General features: G+C 40.5%; 1 long non-coding RNA gene across 2 annotated transcripts; it reads left to right on the top strand.

The window, feature by feature from the left end:
- Positions 1-7854: 7854 nt before the first annotated feature.
- LOC311608405 lies at positions 7855-13347 on the top strand. Of its 2 annotated transcripts, none has more exons than XR_014782955.1 (3): positions 7855-8081; positions 8654-8820; positions 9414-13347. It is a non-coding gene; the product is annotated as an uncharacterized lncRNA (long non-coding RNA). The 2 variants fall into 2 exon arrangements; XR_014782956.1 differs by having other exon boundaries at positions 7855-8086; positions 8613-8820.
- Positions 13348-17036: the final 3689 nt, after the last annotated feature.

Raw genomic sequence — 17036 nt, 5'->3', positions numbered from 1 at the left:
TAGACGTGGACCACGGCTGGACGGTGATGCAATTCCATCTGCAAAGCATCTGAGATTCTGAGAGTCTTTTCCTAATGATACCCACTTCCACGACTTCCTGTGAGCAGTCTTTGAGTGTCTGTTGTCTCAAGAAATCATTGTGGTTTTATACCATGCACGTAAAAATCCTCAGAAGATGTTATACAATGTTAAAATTTAGTTATTTTAAACCTATGGCTGGGCAATTTCTAACCAAGAAATGTAGCTCAAAATCTACATGGTAATAAATCATTTTGCTAGTCTTTCATTGTAATTTTTGTTCAATTATACACGTAAAAACCTAAATTAGAATTTTGAAGAATTAAAAGTATTACAAAGTGAACTATATCCTCCCAGGTTTATAAAAGGCATCAACAGTAGTTATCAATATTATAAATAATTGGAACACACCTCTGGGAATGGATTTCTTCTGGGTAAGATGTTTAAGAGTTGACTTTTGTGGAGGTAATATTGATATCCCTGTTACCACTAATGGTATTTAAGAAAATAAACTTCTAATTGCCTCTCTTCAATTTCTGCATTTTAGTTACTTTTTTATATTTGTTTGTTTGCTTGTGTGTCATGATGGGGGTGAGGGTGGGGTATACACATGCCACATGATACCCCTGTGGAGATAAGAGAACAACTTTCAGGAGTTTGTTCTCTCCTCCTATGTGCATCCAGGGACGCAGCACCCATTGTGAGGCTTCGAGCAAAGCACCTTTACCCATGGAACCATCTCATCAGCCTTTCGTTTTATCTCTTTTCATTAAAAATTAATGTTTTATAAGCATTATAGTTTAGTTGTTACTGATTATTATCGTTTGAATATCTTACCATTAAATATATATAATATGAAAATAACTACCTGTAAAATTGTCCCATTTGTAAAAATAATTCAAATGATTTCTAATTGCTTTCAAAAGCCCAAATGTTTCCAATGAAAATTGTAATTAAGGTATGCTAATGAAAGTCTTTATTCTTGTCTAATCTAAAGAAGAAACAAACCATTCTGCGAATGCCTCAGCTTCCGACAATAGTTCTCACGTGCATTTCCGTTTTTCTCCCACTAGAGGAAAATGACTGGATTAATAAATTGAATTTTAAATGATCCTAATGGAACACTTACCTAACTTCAAAATGACTATAACAGAGCCAAACAGTAATAAAAACTTCATAAACACACAGTGACATAATTCAATCAGCTATTTACATTTGCATGGATCAAGGGAAGAGCCTGGAAAGGCCTCATTCATCTGAGAAGAGCTTGCAGGAGGAATAACAGGGAAGCGGCAGCAGATTAGCAAGAGAAGTCAAAGTTAGTAGATACTGACAGAGGAGCAGAGATGAGAATCGTGCCGCACTTCAGACAGAAGACATGGAAGAAATAGGATGTTTTGAAAATACTTACGACAGGTGCAATTTTCTTTCATTATTAAATATAAAAACACAATAGCCATAAGGACAACAGATATGAACACTGTGGCAATTCCTTTTAAAGTGCACATGTGAGCAAAAGTTTTCTTCAAGTTCCATAAATAAAACGCCCCAAATAATGTTTAAGACAATCTTTACAGGCCCAGTGAGACAGCTTAGAGGACAAAGGCACTTGTCACCTAGCCTGATGGCCTGAGTCCCCAGAATCCACATGATGGAAGGAGAACCAACACCAGCAAGTTGTTCTCTGACTTCCACATGCACCCCTCCATCCCCACGCACCCCCCCCCCACACACACACAAAGAAGTGCATGTAAAAACATTTTAGATAAAGAGCTGAGCTACAGCTTCAGCCAAAAGGTAGAACATTTATTTGTTATGTGTGAGAGTCTGGGGTCTACATCTAACACTGAAAAAAAAACCTGCAAATAATAGGCAGCTTTTATTTTCTCCATAACTGTGTTTCTGGAAGAAGGATTTGATGGGAGGAGGAAATCAGGAAGCAAGGAAGGAGGGAAGGAAGGAAGAAAGGAAAGGAAGATGGAATGAATGAAGGAAGGAAGGAAAAGAGACAAGCGAACTGTATGACTCAAAAGTAAGAATAGATACTCTGTCCACATTTTAATAGTGCTAACTCAAATACTGCTGATAAGAAACCCTCTGCAGTCATGTATGCAATCTCCTAGTAGGCGTTTCCTGTTAGCCATATCACAATCCTTTTGAATTCAAACATAGTCCAACACAGTCCATCACCTCCCACCACTCTCTTCTCTGTATTCACTATTGTAAGTGCCATTTCTTAGACCTATCAGGCTAAATATGTGGGTACATTTACTGACCCCAACCTTTGCTTCACATAGCACTTGGTACATTTCGAATGTCAGGACCACTTCACAACACTCTAATCCCACTACTTCAACCAACATGCCGCTGCTAAAAGTAGACCACTGGTGTTAACAAGAAGGCTAGGATGTATGGTATTTAGGTGGGTTTCCTCCTATATAAACACCCTTGAGTTTTGGAGAAAATGAGTGACTGTTCCTCCTCTCTCCCAGTTCTGTGGGTTGCTGATGACTAGACCCCTTTGCAAGAATTTCACAAAATAGGATGGAATTTTTACTTACTTCAGCTTATGCCTATGGAGTCCTTCCTTATTCTGAGTGTCATTTTTCATCAACGCAGCTCACCTCATGAGTTTCACAAACATTAAAATACCTAATAGAAAGAAATCATAATTAAGAGAGTTGGAAATTTGAAAATAAAGGTAAAATAATGGTGTTTATACATTAGCAATGCAAATAGATTCAAAGGAGCAAAGAGCTTATTGTTTCTTAAATATCTTCATTTTCTCTTAAGGCTGTCTAATATCTTAGATGTCTTTTTTTTCTGGGAATGTTCAATTTCTCTGTCTCCTCTAGCGTACGTAGGGGCTCATACTTTTGTGTCAAATAGTCCCTCTGGCTGCCGAAGTACATAATGAAAGATTTAGATGTTTGGCCCTCCCTGTATCTGGAGCTTGCCATTAAACTTCATTTTGGTATACCAGATGGACCACTGCTCTTCTGGACCAATCTACCAGTTTCATGGAATGGGAACTGAGATGCCAATAGGCAGCTACCTCCTTTTCTGCCATTACTTCAGTTCAAAAGTGGCAAAGTTCAACCTTTTAGGACCTAAGCATTTAGATGAGGCAGTGGCAACCAAAATTGCTATCTTTTAAGTCCCTGGCTTCTGAGATATATATATATATATATATATATATATATATATATATATATATATATATGTGTGTGTGTGTGTGTGTGTGTGTGTGTGTGTGTGTGTGTGTGTAGCAATGTGGTTGTTGACATATTCTTGAGGACGATCTATATGGGAGGTCTTGCATTCATCTTGAAACTTATGCAACTTAGTTTAGCACCTAAAGCAAAAATTTATAAGCAAATATTTCCCCATGTGTTGAATGAAATCAAGGCTCTGATGATTTTTTTCTCATTGTCATTAGTTGTTCGAGGGTGCTGTGCACCATGAACTTCAGAGGGTGCTGGAGAAGGGTTAGGTGTGCCATGGTCATGTTACTGTGTTTATCACAGCGACTTAGATCTAAGAGGATAGGGCCAAGTTAGTGACTATAAAGCAAGCAGAAAATGGTGAGGAACCATTTACAAATGTAATTTTCTAGATCTCAGTGTCTAAAATAAAAGCTATAAGGTCAAAAAAAATAGCAATACTATGATCTAAAAGGAGTGATGGAGTGCTTCATATCACACCCTATACATGGAGTAGATAGTTCAAAAGCCAAAGATTTCAGAATCCATATGTTTTGACACAATCATAGATCCAACTTTAGTATAATCAAGAAGAGATAAATGCACAAAAGAGCAGAAAGCAGACAAAGAACACTTACTTAATTCAACTAAACTTCACATGCTTTCCCCCCATCTTTTATTTGCTTTCATTTGGCTTCCAATATTACAAGCATGTATGACAGTGAAATAAGATTTTTGTCTGATTCTCATGAAAGTTAGAACAGAAATACAATAGAACAAATTGCTTGCCTTGAATGCAAAGGGGTAAAATGGGTTGTAACTTTTTGTATGGGCAGAAACATGAGCATATGACTAATGCAAAAACATAACACAGTACGGGTAGACAGTCACTGCTTTGGTTGAGAAATACGAGTTCTGAGTTCAGAGATTTATAGACATGCAACCACTACTGTGTCCACTGTAGCCCCCCCCCCCCCCCCCCCGCCTGCAAGCAACCTTGATGACCTGAGCAAGATCAAGGCCCAAGTGTAATCCCTTGAAGCATTGATGATAAGCACACTATGGTTAAAGGACACACATTACCCTTGGAATCATAATGCAGGTACATGCAATGGATATAAGAATAATGCGATTCAAACTAATTTAGGACTTTGCCAAGCAGGAAGGGAAAGTCCTCTGGGCATTCAGGAAGAACATTTAGACAAAGCAAAAGCAGAAGGGGAATTTGTGGTTAGCAGGAAGCTGTTGCTCATTTATATTTTATCGAAGACCTGAAATGTTGGGCAAAGGAGTCTGTCTAGAGCTAGCACAAATGGTAGTTTGGAATAATCAACTAGGAGGGGGGAAAAATCTAGAAATTAAAAAGGTGTTCTTTTTAGAATTAGAAATATCAACACAGGCTTCTCTTTGTAGCTCATTGTGATGCTTCGTATGATCTCCACTCCTCATGCTAATCAAATGAATCTGTTCCAATTATACAGATTGCCATGAAAAGTCATGAGACATCACATTTTACTAAATGGGAAATACTATTGATCTAACAAGAATCATTGAATAATGGAAGGGGTCCATTTTTGATTATACACACTCTCTAGCCATGTTCAATGAATATACTGGTCAGAGGTGGAAGAATAAATTGATTTTTGTGGTTTCAGATATCAATGCAGCTTCAGATATGTGCCTAATAATCTGTTAGCAGACTTACACATAATGTTTTCATTGTCTATATACCCACAGAATAGTGCTAAAAGGTTTTAGATTATGTGCAATAAATAACAGTTCTTGTTTTTAGGAGTTTATGATCAGAAATATGTAAAAGGGCCACAAATATATTGGAATTGAAACATAGGCAATTTCAGACCATTGGAATGTGTGAAAAATGTGCTTACAATGAAAGGACAGAATAAAATATTTCTCTGAAGCAAGACTTTAGTTCTAAAAGAATGTATTAAACAATGTTTTAAAAACATGTTGGAAGTTAATTTGCCTATCTGATCATCCATCTATTCAGTTAATGAGAAATGTAAAGTGAAATTATTGTAGGTTGAGCGGAGTGAGCTGACTCATAATTGTGATATATTCATAGACATGACAGAAACAGCAAGAGGGACAATGGTTTCTCTGCTGGCCTGAATGATGATGGCCCCTGTAGGCTCATGTATGTGAATGCTAGCTCTGGGATTGGTGGAACTGCTTGGAAAGACTAGGAGGTGTGGCCTTGTGGGAAGAGATGTGTTTGAGGTTTCAAAAGCTCATGGCATCCCAGTTAGCCTTCTCTCTTTCTCTGCCTCCTACATGTGGATCAGATGTAAGCCCACAGCCACTTCTCCAGCGCCATGCCTGCCTACCTGCTACCATGCTCCCCACCACGACGGTCATGGGCTTTCCTACTCTCTGAAGCTGTAATAAGCCACCAATCACATGCTTTCTTTTATGAATTTCCTGTTCATACTGTCTCTTCACAGCAAGAGAAAGTAAGACAGTAAGGCATCTTATAAAAAGAAAAAAGAACTTTCAACTAAATGAGGAGCTAACATAATTTATACAGCAAATTAAAAAAAAATGGCTTCAAGAAAGTATAGCATCCAGTAAATAATAAAGAAAAAGGCAACGTTGGGCCAATGTGATAGAATGCTTGTAATCCTCAGGCAGATGAAGAGGACGATGATAAGCCAGCCTGGGCTACATGTTGCAAACCTGTTTCTGAGCACATGGACACACATGTCTGCACAAACCTAAAAAAGTGTGGGTGGGAGGCACCAGTGAACTGAATAATTATAGGGATGAAATACTGTGACCTAAAATTGTAGGGAGATTCATATCCAAATGGAGCTAGGAGATGAGGGATTTCATATAACCTATAGACAGAATTAAGCCTACAGATTTTTCGTGGAAATAATAGATTGCCATGCCTTTGATTATGTCACCTCAGGGATTATATGACTTGGCAATTAAAAGGACAAAAGTAATAAGAGAATAGAAGAGCTAGTTCACTGATAGGATGACCTTAATGATCAAATTAAGAAACCATACACAAAATCCATTGGTTCATGAAGGCATCATTCAACTAATAGTAATTGGCCACATTGTAATGTATCAGGGCAAGTACCTGCAATACAAAATGCGAATTGAACACAGAATGCTTTTTACAATTTATTATGCACAAGTATTGTAAATATCTACTGGAAGTCTTAAAAAGGAGACAAATCATATTCAGAAAATGCCATGACTGAAAAAGCAGATTTAATTGGGAACTGGAAAAAGAAGTTGAAAAACCACCAAGTGTAGAGTTTTGCTCGCGGCACTGTTATTTGTTATTTATCAGCGTTCTTTATTCGCGCATGGATGTTAGGTGTGGGAAAAGTGAAAGGAAGAAGAAAACTTTCTGTTTAGTGAGTGGAGAGGGTGTGGGCGATAAAGCATGTTTGTCTGTCTTGCATGAGGCATTGGGATCAAACCCCAACTCTGAATAAACTGGACGTGGTGGCATATCCATATAACCTCAGAAATTAGAAGGAACAGAACAAACCAGAACAATAATAATACGGATTGGTTCTGGCGTTTCGTACTCCAACCAGGTAAATATACAGAAAAATGCAGAAAATGATCTCTTAAGTATGTGCATAGGTTCAACACACATCTTTTGAACATTTCCTATTTTTGCAATCATTGCCTAGGCACTGGGATTTTAATATAATGAATAGCGAGTGGCCTCTGCTATCTGTGAGTCAGCCACAGATGAAGCTTATGGTCAGCAAAAGAGCACAGGGGGGTGGGGTAGGGAGGGGAGGACGGCCCTGGGAGGTGGGAGCTAGGTGGTACAGGCTGAGGGGTGTCTAAATCAGCTGGAGTGAGGCGCAGACTAAATGAGGAAAGAGGCTCAGAAGCCAAGAAGGGAGGGTTGTGTAATTGGTTATCAGCAGTGTCAAATTCTGTACGTAGGTCAAGGAGCATCGCGATGGAGGCTTGCCATTTGGTTTTGGCAGTGAGCATGTTACTGGAGACCTTGGCAAGGCTAGCTTCTGGGAAGTGGCGTGGGTAGGAGCCACACTGGATCTGGTTCAGGAGTATTTTCTCTGAGGAACTAAATGCCTCTGGTGCACTCTAGGAGTTGGGAGAGAGGAAGGGGAGGGAAACAGTTGTTTGAGCATGTGTATTTCTTGAGGCCCAGGGATATGGGAGACTCAGCAGGAACCACCTATGAGGAGGATTTTTTTTTTAACCCACCCAGATCTATTTTGTGAAAAACTTAGCTCTCCGTAGCAATAAGGAAATAGCATTTACATATGAATTCCCTTTTGTTGAGTTTGTTTGTTCTACACTACCTGGCTGTGAGTCACTGTAACACACTGACCCCGCATTGAAGTCAGCAGATTCTATTTGGAGAGTCTTGGTGATTGTGGGGAAAGTTGATCAAAATGTTGACAAAAACATTCACTCTCCCTCTTCGCTGAACACCTGTGTGTACTCTTTTCTCCCTACTGACTGTTAGCCCCGGAGCAGGCAATGCTGCATGTGAGCAAAAAGTAAAGCGAAGTTTCATCTTCAGGAGCTAAATGTTCGCGACACAGGAAGAAGTTATAATACTTTCTATTTTGGTTTCCTCTCATCTGAAAAGACTTTTAAAGAGAAAAGTAGCTCTGCAAATGCCAGCCTCAATTAAAATGCTAAATACAAGTTGCAGCTTCCCCTCCACTGCCAGAGGGAATGTGTCCAACAGGACCAGCCACCTGTTTCCCTTTATAAGAGCTCAAGACGGCTGCCTCTTCCAGCGCCCTCCTCACGGACACCAAATAGCAGCGTGACGATGAATCAAAAGCCATCAGCAGCGCAGCTCTATTTACAAAGAAACGACACGCAGTAAGGTCGTCCCTGGGAGAGGGCATTTCAGCCATTAAAGTTGACCAAGGCGGTGGGGAGCGGGGGGCGGGGGGCGGGCGGTTCCCCAAGCTTAAATAAAGCAGGAGAGGTTACGGGGAAGGGTTAGAAACTTTGGCGTTTCCAGCCCGATCAAACATGTATGCCAAACTGCCTAAGGATGTTGGAGCAGAGAGCAAGAGCTCCTGGTCTGTGATGACTTAGCTAGACACAGCGAAGGTCACAGAACTAGAAACTTAAGAATCGGTTACGTAACAGGTTAAAGTTGCAGCCTCTCAGAGAGACAGTGTGACCTGGCTTCTAATGATAGCTGCATCGTTTAGTACCTGTGAGACAAAGTCAGAAGACTTAAGTTCTGAGCTGCAGTTTCCCAGCCTGTAAAAATGCAAATAATACAAGTGCTTAGCTCGGTGGTATTTTAAGGATGAAATGAAAGAACATACAGCTTAACCCAAAATCAGACAGTGAGACTTTCCATAGATGCTATATAAGGAATGGCTACTGTTTCCCTAGATTTAAGCATCCTCAGTTGACAACAACCCATTCTCATTCAGCTGAAATGATGACACCAAGCTCATCACAGCGCATGACTATAATCCCAGAATTTGGAAGGCTGAAGCAGGAGGATTCAAGCAAGGAAGCCATCCTGAGCTACACAGTGAGATGCTATCTCAGAACTCAAACACAGGAGAGACGTCTGACAGTAGATGTGAAAGCAAACGTAAGAAAGAGCTTGCTGTGAAAACCCTAACTTTTTTCATTTATGTTCTATTTACTTGGAGTGTGGGACTAGGGGCCACATCTACCATCGGCAGTGTTCCTGTAGCAGTGAGAGGACAATGTTGCAGAGTTGCTTTTTGTCCCTTACATTTAAGTGGGTTCTGGAAATTAAACTCAAGTTGCCAGGCTTGCACCTTTACCTTCTGAGCCACCTCGACAAGACAACCTAATGTGACCTATTTTTTTTTTTTTTAAACAATGGTGATACTCCTAAGAGAAAAATAGAGAGAGCATCATAAAATTTAATTTAATCTAAAGAGATTGAAGTAAGAACATTTTAATCGGCAAATAGAGGCCAGAAAGATAATCCTAATGTTATAAAAGTTTTATTCACTTCTAAAATTTAATATGACTATGATTATATTAACATTAAAAATAAAATTGTGTCTATTAAATGTAAAATTAGCTTTATTATACATATAAAAAGTCTCGGTGTTCTTGTTTAAATGAAGAGCAAAGAAATATTCCCAAGTATCTTTCGTGGGACATATCCATAAGAGTTAAATAATAACCAATGTTCTCTCCACTTACCAGATGTTCGCAGCTGCTTTCGGAATAACTTGGTGGCCAGAGCATTTCACTGCATTACAGCTTTTAGTTTCTAGTTTTGCATTGGTCTGGAGGCCCTGGAGCCATAGTTTCTGTCAGGAAGACCACACCCTTTGCCAGTTCTTAAGCCCCATGGTTAATGGTCGTTGAATGCTTCCTGCCCACTTGTTCCATTTTGTTCATTCGATGGAAACGTATCAGTTTGAGGTATACCACTGTATCTTCAAGTAGAACGCAGAGAGAGAAATCTAAATGTCTTACGAACAGATGGCTAATGTCTTAAGGACTACAAGGCGAACAGCTAATGCACTTCAAGCCTCCAAACTCTTCAAGCCCTTCAGGAAACCAAGGAATTCATCCTGTTAGTTCCCCACTTGGCTTCTTCTGGGAAATGTAGATTCTAGTGCTTTTCCAATTTACCAATTGTTTTACTCAGGTGGGAAAGAAGATGGCGAAGACCCAACACTGTGGAGAACCTGGCACCACCCATGTAGGTGGGTTCCTGGGAATTCTGACTCAAAGGCTTTAATTAGTGTCATTAACAGAATGTAAGCATGGCCTCCAGCACTGTGCTGTGTAGGAATGTGGCTATTTGTGTTCAAATGCCTTCTGATGCCAGGCCTCCACCGGAGCTAAGTGCCCATCCTTTAGACATGGTCCTGATTTGCCTGAATTTCCTAAATCTCGCAAAGATTCCCCACTTCCTTAGAAGCCCCTGGGTCCAGAGGAAGAGAAGACGATGGAAGAAAGCAGTGGCGTGGTGTTGTGTGCTTTTTCTTTTCTTTCCTTTGTCAACCTGTAAACCCCTTGTAGTTATCCTTTTGTGTGGTGGAGGTAACTATAGACACGGGTTTGAAAAGCGCTTTGATATCTTCAGATAAAAGGAAAGCCGGGAGAGGGCAGGGATAATTATTATTAGCAGCTCAGTGGTGCATAGGTTTTTCCATATGTGCCTTCCTCCAGGGAAGCTGGGTCCGTCAAAACAAAATCAGTTTCAGAAAAGAAGGCACAGTAGAAAATGACTTCAAAAAAATATGAGCCAGATGAAACGCAAATGTGAAATGAGAAATTAAAGTGATGGCGTGCTTCTAAAGAATACGCTGCCGTCTTATCAGGAGTGTACTTATTGACTCGCAGAGGTGGTCTTAGTAATAATGACATCTTGGGTGCCATTTTCTTGGATGGCATTTGTAGCACTCTTGCCCCAGTAACTTTCAAAAGAAGTTGTGACACCAAATGATACTTACTAAAATTTCCAAAGGTTGTCAGTATCATTTCCAGATGTCATAATTGAAGGCCATTTTGCCCCCCATCATACAAAAGTGAGAATTAGGATCCACTATCAAGTTTTTCAACACAAAAGAAATGGAAGGATCTACCACCTCAAGGTTGCTATCAAATTCTCTCATTGGAATCTAGCCAGCTAATGGATGAAGATGTCATTTTTCATATGTTTTTACTTTTATTCATACTACTTAGCAAGAAGTAAGAAACAATTATGTATAAAGTCATGAGATTGCTGTTGAGAGACAGGGATGTGAGAAAAGAAAGGCAATATAACATTCCGCCTCCAGCTACTGGAAGCTTGTGCTGTATGTAGTTGGGAAGATAAAGCACGCACTTGCATGCACGCACTCACTCACACACACTCACATGCACACACTCACACACACATGCATGCACTCACACACATGCACACACATAAATTTGTGGAGAAAAATACTATTTAATGCTCTAGTATTATCTTGCATAACTGCAGTAACAAAAAGTAATCTTTTTTAGAAAAGCATTCTGTGAGCACTCTTGCGTTTCTTCTAGCATTTGAAAGAGGTAAATAGCATGCTGCTTTTTCTCTTGGAGACCAGAGTTAAGGTACGTCAAAGGCAAGCACCAGGCTTTGTTTTGTCTGATATTTCATTGAATGCTTCACATTGTCCTGGACGCAGAGGAAGGGCTCAACACCATTTGATGAATGACATAATGACCTAATAATTTTAAAATGTAGAAAATAATTTTAAAATTAAGTATATCACAAGAACAATGTGCGTAATAACATTGCTGAGTGTGTTTCCCCTGATTATTAAAATTCATTAGCTCAAAATAATTAGGGAATAAGCACTCTAGTCCTGGTAGTCTTGGGGTCCCAGAAGCCTTTAGAAATCAGTTAAAAAAAAAAAAAAGAAATCAGTTTACAACCAGAAAGTTCCTTAGAAGTTATTTTTCAAATTCTTCAAATCGTATGAGCAGTACCAAGTTTTTCTTCAATAAACAGGTGGCATAAAAAGTGCAGAAACTCAAGGAGCTAGCATTTGGAACCCAGTGCTCAGGATGTCCATGTCATCAGCAGGGGCTTCCGCCCCTCTTCCTGGAGCCTTCCTTGGAGACTCCAGGTAGAGAAGATATCAAGGCTTGCTTTCCAGCAGTGTGAGGACACTGCCTAGGATGGAGCCAGTTGCTTCACAGTGAGAGGAGAGAAAGGAGGAGGGTGGACCCAGGAGTTCCAGAATGTACCTAAAAAGACAAAGAGGATCCGGCTTGAGGTCTTTCCCAAGCATAGCTACCTAAGTGTCCTCAGAGACACACTAGGGTCAGAGGGGAGGCGTGGCCTAGGGAAGACTTGCAGAGACAAGGGGAGAAATGAATTGTTCATTGCCGCTACCCTCTTTCTTCATTTTTTCCCAGTATTCTTTCATGTAAAAAGAGAGCATATTTTCCACGTCTATCTTATATCACATGGCTATGTAGAATGTTGTTAAATTAAATTAAATCTTCTTTTTATTCACCAGGTTCAAGATAATTTATCTTTATCTGTTAAATACTGACCAATTCAATTAAGTAAGCAATTCTCTTTATCTTAAGATGCTTTCCATCCTTGAGGGGGAAATATCATTTAACAGGAATGCAAAGGACCTTTTCAGACATCAAGACAAGTAGCTAAGCTTATTGACAACTAGATCTTATTTGCCCTGTATGTGCTTATGAGAAAGCTGGTATCTCATTTTTCTCCTCATTTTCACCTACTTGTAAAAGAAGTAGAGAGGGGATAAAGAAGTCAAGATTTTGCTTCCTAAGAGGGTATGAAAATACCTGGTGTTCCTCATAAGCTCCCTGTCCTGTGCAAACAATACCCCCACACCTTTTTTTTTTTTATAACTTCCCCAGAGAAGACATGATGTCTGCCTAATCCACTCACTCAGAGTCAAGCAAGGTCAGCTCCTGTTCCCACTATAGGGAATGAGACACTGGAGCTGGCTTGGCTCAAAAATAGCCCGTGTCCATGCTGTGGAACCAGCCTGATATCACCAAAGCCAAAACCCGGTGCCAGAAGTCCTGCTTTCAGAGAGAAGGTAGTCGCTGCCTTTAACACTGCTGTTGTGCAAGTTTTTAATTAGTCATAAGGACAGTGGTAGCCAAGGTACTGAGATGGTATCATGATGACCAGGACAAGTGCCTCAGGAGGAAGCCAAAGGGATAAAATCCCCACATCAAAAGGAACATTTTAGTTTTTATTGGTCCTGAAGAGAATCTAATAACAAGACTTAGATGATATTTACTGACACAGCATCATTTGCCCCAAATTTCAGTAATTCATTATAATTTACTATGGCATATGTACTACTCGTATTTTCCAAGAAGCTGACCATCTCAACTACTTAATCCGAGTAATGACAAACTTGATTGATAGGCAAAATGTTCATTAGACAGATGGACTTTGTACTTTGAGCCGTGTCTGGCACTTAGGTACATGCATTACCATTGAGTAGATGAAGTTTTAATAGCAGAAAAGATAAAATTCAGTAAACTATGCATATAGAATGCTTATTATTCTTGTGACTCTGTACCCAGTAAAAAATCTTATTTTAAAAGACAATTGCATAACTATGATATAAATAATGACTTATAAATCTTGCTAAATAAATCAAAGCTCTGGCTCACAACTGTACACTCATATCCCTTTGGTTTTTACAGACAAACCAAATGAAAGTCATACATTAAATTGTTGGAGGGAAGCGTGAACTACAAACCATGGTCACTTCTACTTTGGCAAAGTGCATTATTCATGAGAGTGTGTCAGCTGGCTTACAGTGCCAAAGGTAGCCCTCAGGATGATTTTTCTCAGCCTCTGGCCTAGGAGTAATTGGAAAGTGGGTAGCAATTACTCTGGGCATTTTTCTACTTCATATCCAGTATCCTTCTTCCACCTACTTTTTTCAGTGGCTAAACCAGTCTCAGGGATTTTTTTCAAACTCTTTTGTGAAGCATTTAGTTCCCTTCATAGAAGAGTCCCAGATTCCTCATGCTATTATATGTGCATGAGTACACACACACACACACACACACACACACACACACACGATCTCAAGGTACATGTGAATGCACAGACAATGTTAATGGAACTCTTTCTTCATGTAGGACTTAAAGCCTTCATGCTAAAGTGTAGGAATGACTAGTGTGCTTACGTGCTATTGGCATTTGATACTGAGGGCAGAGGGAGAGTCAGTTTTCTTTAACCATATGACTCCTAGAGGTCAACCACACGCCAGGGCAAGCTCACACTCTCAAGCCTAGCTGGACAACACAATGTAGACTTCAATAGAGAAAGAGAGAAGGAAAAAAAGGAAAGAATGAAGGAAGAGAGGAAGGGAGGGAGGGAGGGAGGAAGGAAGGTTGGTTGGGCAGGAAGCAGGAAGGGATGACTATTAGGGGAGTTACGTGAAGGGAGATGAATGTATTCAAACTACATTGTACGAAATACTCAATTAATGAGAATATTGTTTAAAAGAAGTGTAAAGACTTTTTGAGGGTTTAGAAAGATAGTTGCATTGGTAAAGTGCTGTTTACCTCAGAATAGATGTAAAAGTAACCATAATCAGAGCTCGAGGCGCTTCTTGTCATTTACTTAGTGGAGACAGAAGGATCTTTGGGGCTTGCAGGCCAGGCTGTCTAGCCTAGTGGGTGCTGACCAAGTCAGTGAGAGATCTTGTCTCAAATAAAAAAGGAAAAGGTGATGGTTTTTCACACACACACACACACACACACACACACACACACACCCCTACCTTTTGGTTGACATGAAATCCTGAATGGATTAACTTTACAAGGATGATATTTGAAACATTCTTATCGCTTTGTCTGGGCCCTGGTATCTGCGCACAACTTCCACTTTTCAAACAACACTGAAACGCACCCGTCTGTTGTCAGCCAGCATTCTGCTCTTGGATCATTTTCTTGTTCCTGGTCTTGAAAATCCACAGATTGAGACCAAGTTGCCAAGGTTCACATCTTAAAACAACCCCTACCTTATAGCTATAAGAATCACTAAGGATCTAACTTCTAACTTCCTACTGTGAAGGAATTTCAAGGATAGGCCCCCAAATTCAAGTTTAAGGGTATGAATTCTAGCTCTAGACAACTTCCTTAACTTTCTTGTGAATTGAGGGTTCTTCTGAAAATAATGTATTTCTATTACTATACAGTATGATATGAGGCACAAAGCACTCAATGTTAGCGTTGTTACCACACACATAATCATGACTATTATACTATGACACCATCTAATAAAGTGGCCCAAAGTGGCCTAAAGTGGGCATCTTCAGGGCTTCTCTGTCGCACACCTCGTAGAAAATCTCAGCACTTAGAACTTACTTGAGCTTCCGTCGTTTACTTTTGAGTTCTCTGTGTCACACTCTATGAGAGGACTTGAAAACTTCAATAAGCTCCATAAACAAGGCTCCCATCCGGAAGAAGCTTTCCATGCACAGGGGATCAAAGGGAGAAGCTGTCTATAAAAAAAAAAGATTTCTACAATGATAAGCTCTCTGCCAAAAGCAGCTATTACAGCTGCGTGGGAGATGTGTAGTGGAGAGAGTCTATACACCTGGACTGGGAAAGGGTTCATCCGTTTTGAGGGAAGAGAAGAAATCAGAGAGTCCAGAGTTCTTTGGAGTGGAGTGGAAAAGAAGGAAATGTGAAAATGGTAGAAGAATGAACTTGAAGGGAGAGAAGGGAGCCCCAGGTGCCTAGAGAATGGGAGAACAGCAGGGGAATGGTGGTAGTTAGGAGTGTGTGTGTAACAGAGGTGTGTGTGTGTGTGTGTGTGTGTGTGTGTGTGTGTGTGTGTGTGTGTGTGTGTGTGTGTGTGTGTGCAGAGCGGCAATGTATACAGGGAAGAGTCTGGACAGCTTAATTCTTCCCTATGAGAAGGCAGGTGCTTGGCGATACTGGGTGGTATTTTCCATTGTCTTAACTGGAGCTAGGGGCTTTTACTGGCATCTAGTGAGTACAGCCCAGAAGTGCTGCTAGGTGCCCTAGAATGCAGAAACGAGCCCCTTTAAAATGAACTACCAGATTAAAAATGTCAGTAGAACAGAGACTGAACCCCCCCCCCCCCCGGGTCCCAGACCACACAGGACCCGGAAGCTCTGAGTGAATGCACGTACAAACATGTCTATGCGTAGTTTTTTTTTATCTTAAAAGTAAGACGGAACCGCTGGAGGGTTGTAAGAGCAGGTGTGGTGTGATTATATTTACTTCCTTTAAAACCACCTCTGGCTTCTGCCGGTGAAGAACAGCTGGCAGGCCTTTGCAAAAGTCAAGTGAGAGATGATGGTGGCTTGCACCCAGCTTGTCCTAAGATGTAAAACCCAACATTTCCTGAACTTTGAGCTGGGGGGTGAGTTTAACTGGATGTCATTAAGAAGCAGAGGGGGAAAAAATGGATTCCAAAGAAATGTATTGGGAGTTCTATGTACATAGAGGTTTTGGCCCCTGGTTAAGCTGTTCCTGATGTAGGACAGTTCATGCCCCTCCCCAACTCTGAGCCCCCACTGCGAACCCACTCTTGTGAGCTCTCTCCGAAAGCTAGACCCCACCAACATGCCGATCGCTGTTCCACGAATTCTCAGGATGCTTCCCACTTCCCGTGTGAAGTTTTGTGTCGGTCTACCATGTCAAATGCTTTCAAAATGAAACATCTGTCTCCTCTGAAACTGCATTTCTAACACGTTCCGGAAAAAGAGCAGTTCCCAGTGCCTGCTGCCTGCTGTGTACATGACATCAAGACGCCAAGGCAGTTCCAAAGTGATTTATGCCTTTGGTGCTTTTAATAAAAATAATTCATCATGGATTTTCAGAGCTACAACATACAACCCCAAGAACTTTCTAGAAAAAAAAAAAAGCTAGGTACAAATAAATCTAATTGTCATGTGGATGTTAGGTTTTGTAAATTGTTTTTCCAGTGCTTAATTTTAGTGCGTATATCAGAAAAAAAGTTCTGTCTGGGAATGAAAAATAAAGAAGATGGGTTTACAAGTCATATTCTCCTACCGAGGAGGATCAGAGTACATAGTCTCACATCACTGGTTTGTGGAGGTGCCTAGACTTGGCTGGCTCAAGAGTCCCACAGGAACCAGGGGCTCTAGCAATCAGGGACCCAGAAGATAAAGAAAGCCAACAAAGAGAATAGAAAAGAGTAGAATCAACTGCTAACCATACCACATGTGACCCTGTTTAAAGGTGTCTCAGCAATTGAAAAAGCTGCTTAAGGAGGAAAAAAAAGGGGGGGGGGAGGGGCATGGGAAAATCTGTCTACAAGAACCATCTGCCCAA

Source organism: Acomys minous (genome assembly GCF_964271855.1).
Source record: "Acomys minous genome assembly, chromosome: 11".
NCBI classification, from domain to species: Eukaryota; Metazoa; Chordata; class Mammalia; order Rodentia; family Muridae; genus Acomys; species Acomys minous.
Note: the sequence above shows the minus strand (reverse complement) of the source record. Positions and strands in the feature narration are given on the sequence as shown.